Source organism: Pteropus vampyrus, unplaced genomic scaffold (genome assembly GCF_000151845.1).
Source record: "Pteropus vampyrus isolate Shadow unplaced genomic scaffold, Pvam_2.0 Scaffold4, whole genome shotgun sequence".
NCBI lineage: Eukaryota > Metazoa > Chordata > Mammalia > Chiroptera > Pteropodidae > Pteropus > Pteropus vampyrus.
Genome location: NW_011888785.1, coordinates 12,947,889 through 12,952,306, shown reverse-complemented (window position 1 = coordinate 12,952,306; position 4,418 = coordinate 12,947,889). Strand labels below are relative to the sequence as shown.

At 38.7% G+C, this 4,418-nt stretch overlaps 1 pseudogene; it reads left to right on the top strand.

Moving 5' to 3' along the window:
• Positions 1-1,950: 1,950 nt before the first annotated feature.
• On the top strand, positions 1,951-2,069 carry LOC111743021 (annotated as a pseudogene).
• Positions 2,070-4,418: the final 2,349 nt, after the last annotated feature.

Here is a 4,418-nt window from a genome sequence, read left to right as displayed (position 1 = left end):
GATGGTTCATTACGTGACCAGGTTCAAATGAATCTCTGGTACTCTCTATTGAGGGAACACCTGCCATTTGGGGTGAAAAGACTTGCATCCTGAAGACTGTGCTATCTCTCAGCAGCCATGAAGTCAGCAACCTAAAACTTCCACGGTCATCCCAAATGAGAGTGGAAATCTGGCAAAGAGCCCAGTTGAAAGATTCAAGGTGACAGAAAGTAGTGGAGTCTTCAAGTGGGGAAAAGATTAGTCTCTTTAAAAGCCAGAATCCTACTTTGGGAGTGGCGGACATTAATGCCAATTAATGAGGGGTTCTAGATGGTACTGCAGTGCCTTGTGAATGGGTTGTGAAAGGCACTAGTACTTTCTCAACAATGTCACCACAGGGTACTAAAGAAATGCATGATGATTTACCTTTGAAATCTGGCTAAACTGAAGAGTAAAGGAATTCATTACACTCCTATGATGTAACTACCAGATTTGACAAGAAAGTTAAACACTTTGGCTCAGGTAACAGGCAGGATTCCAAGACTGGGAGGCAGATAAAAATATCCAAGGTTGTACTGTAGGACTAGGCTGTTAGGCTCCAACTGCTGTGCCTGGGCACAGTACTGACCCCATCCTGTGAATTCTCTCTAATATTCTGTCTTTGAGTTTCTTCCTCCAACATTCAAAATCCCCAAGTTAGGAAGGAAACATCTGGTATTTTTTAGATTTTCCATAATGGGATAAATTTTCTACCTCTTATAGACTTATGTGCTGTGTGAGTTTTTTGTTGTCATTATTGTTGTTTGTTTGTTTAGTTGTTATAAGAGGGAATATAAATGGGATTTATTCGCTGGGCAGTCAGAGATCACTAGAACATGTCTTTTCTCTACCATCTTATTGGCTACTTGATATCCCACATGAATTCTTCCTCCCAGAATTGTACTTTACTGGAAAAGTTTGTGAAGGATTAGAGTTATTTCTTATGTGTTTTTAAAAAAATTGAACTTGTGTACTTATCAAAGCTTGGAGTTTTCTTTATAGGAAGGTCTTACATTAATAATTTAGTTTCTTTAAAATTAGTTTACATTATAGAAATTATCAATATTTGATTATTTTTTATCTTTGGAAAATTTGATTTGGACCATATTTTCTTTCCCTTGTTGAAAACATCCAATATTTCCATACATTTGGGTTTCTACAGCTTACAAAGGGGCAGTGGGTTTCCTGCAACTACATACTATACCCAACTTTCTTTAGAAAGGTCAGACATTTTCTAACCTTGCTTTTGACTATTTTTTAAAAAATGCTTTAAGGGTTCCATACAATAAGTGGCAAATGAAACAAAGTAAGGCTTTATTTTCTCGTTTTCCCCCTTTTCAGTACTATATGTCAAAGGAATAGGGAGGAAGGCTTATCATACCAGTTGGTACCCCAAGGGTTGCTGCTGGGTCCTCCATAGTGCACCCATATCATCAAGGCCCTGAGGCACCCTGCACTGAGGAGCCTGAGGTAGGTAGGTGCCAAACGTCTTTTCACAGCCACCTCACGGCACGGGGTGCTGTAGGTTGCCTGGGTCTTCTTGGTGCTCCCAGGGCTCCTGGCCTTTAGAATAGCAAGAATAGTAGGACCAAAATCACGACCAGAGGTCTCCCACCTGGTACTGCACTACCATAAGTTCATTTCTACGAGCCTTACAATGTACACTTAAAGACTAAATGTAATTACTAAAAATAAAGTGAGAAAAAAAATCCCTTTACTAATTCCTGTATCAAATTACCAGAATGAAAATAAAAACATTTGTTCGATAAAACACATTGTCAGATGAAAACAACTTGCTTGCAAGATAATCGCAGTAATGTATATTTGTCACTATTTATATAATTTGTCTGGTGAGGAAATTTAATTAAATCTGAACAGCTTTGTCATTTTTTCAAACAAGTAGTTTCATTAGCTTAAAAATAGATAAGGCTAGTCAATGGCCATACCACCCTGAACACGCCTGATCTTGTCTGATCTTAGAAGGTAAGCAGGGTCGGGCCTGGTGAGTACTTGGATGGGAGACCATGTAGGAATACCGAGGGCTGTACGCTTTTAAAAAAATGGATAAGGCAGCCGAATTTAACTGCTTTTGGTTGCAGAAAAACATCTCAGACATTAACCTTCACCTTCCCAAATGTTAAGAGCACAAGATAAAAAGATAATCAAAGTATCTTCTCTTAACAAGAAACTAAGCAGCTATTGTCATCAAATCTATCTCTAGTACTGTTGTAGCTGCCAGCCCCCGATAGACACACGGACCACCAGAAATCAGTGAGTTATAGGAAACACACTCTTTTTTCAGCCAGCTGGGTCTGCCAGGGGTATGTAGACCCCCAATTAAGCAGCCCCGAAATGTACAGGTACAGGGTTTTTAAGCCCTAAACCCCATTCTTCATTCTATTTGAACACACAAGTCTATTTTTCTTCTTTTTACTAATTGTCAACCCACAGGTCAGTTGTGCAAGCGGTGGGTACAGAAGCAGAAAGCTTATTGTTAGAATGTTATGTTCCCATGGGCGATAGCCAAGCAATAATTTTCCAGCCAGCACAGTACTAAACACAGGGACCCTCATAAATATAAAATTAAATTCTTTTTGAGAAATGGGTTTGTGATTTTAGGTATGTGGGATTTACATTTATTTGCTAAATGTTGTATAAAAATGTGTGGTTTTCACATCTTTATTTTCATACACAAGGGATTTCTTCATCATCTCAGCAAGTTCTCACACACAAAGGACAAGCTGGCTTCTTTGGCTAATTTCAGAAAAAGGAGCAGCCACATGTCATATGCTCTCGGTCTCTGTAAAATCTCCTTGGGTGACAATCTCTGTGTCCATCGCTGCCATAAGGTACTGACATAAGGTACTGAAAGCTTTGCTCTCCAAGTAGCTCCTGCTGTGTCTTAAGCTTCTCGTGGATGAACCTCTGCAGTGACACTGTGTGCACTGGATCCTTCAGGGCCAACATTTCTTCCCTCTTATCCTGTTCTGTGGGTGGTTCTTCATCTTCTGTTACTTTTGGTTCTTCAAGATGAGACATCAACATTCAGTCTTTGTAAGTTCCTGTTTCGAGATCTTCCATCATGACATCATGTAGGCCCTCCACTGAAATGTTCATAATCCCACGCGATTTATCTCGGATAACACCTGGGCTCCGGCGGAGGGTCAGCAGCTGGGGAGGCACAAGAGGCATGGGCAAAGACTGAGTTCTGTGGCGCCAGAGGGAGGCCTGGAGGGACAGCCGCCATTTTTCCTCTAATACTTAACTGTTATAAGTCTATTTAGATATCTATCTTCTGCCCATTTTGATAAGTGGTATTTTCTAGAAATATAACCATATCATCTACATTTTCATATTTATTGGCATAAAATTATTTATAATATCTTAATATATTCTTACTTACTTTAAATGCCTGGAAGTTCTCTCGTAAGATCTAAAGATCTAGATCTAAATTTCTAGTGAGATTAATCCTCTTCAGACCTGATATTTTTATATTTGTGCATTCTCTCTTTTTTTTTGGTTAGTCTTGTTAAATGTTTATCAGTTTTCAACAAACCAAACATTTTTGTAGTTGATTTTTGCTATGAGAAGCTTATTGTCTACTTCATTAATTTCTCCCTTTAGTTTTATTATTTCCTTCCTTCTGTTTCTTCGGGTTTATTTTATAGGTTTTTATCTTAACTTTTTGAAACTTCTGGTTTCAGCTGTGACATGTAAAGATCTGGGAATTCATCACTCTTAACCTTACATCAAGACAAAAGACATAAGGCTTAAACGGCACTAACCGTTGGCTTAATCTAATTGACAATTTATACTATGCTCCAACCAACAATAGCAAATTATTATGAATTATTTTCAAGTGCATGTGGAATTTGCAAAGATATACCATATGCTGGGCCACAAAACAAATCTCAATACATTTAAAAGGATTGAAATCATTTAGACTATCTTTTAATTTATGGGTTATCAAAAAATGTAAGGCTAGACTTCATTATCCAAAAAAGAGTCTCCGAATCCCCAAAACTATAGTATCTCTCCATACAGAAAAAAATGGCAAACCCACAATTATGTTTCTTTGTTTATGATAAGAGAACAAAATAATAATTTCACTTCTATATGTAAGTAAAAGAAAACTCCAAGAGGCTTAAGGCTGCCTGCTGCGGAGCAGTGCCGAGATCTCAGGTAGGTATACCTGACTGCTAGGAGAGAGCCCTGATAGTAAATAATGAGAATCCATGCTACCAAACGAAGACCGAAGTGGGGTCTGTTAGGTGAAAGTTTCCTTCCTCCAAGGAAGCTGACAGGAGGGGAAACACCTGGCTTCAGGTCACTGATACCAACGTCCATGACTGAATTAATTTACTCCGAGTGAGGTCAAAGAAGAGCCCTGTCGCCTCTGG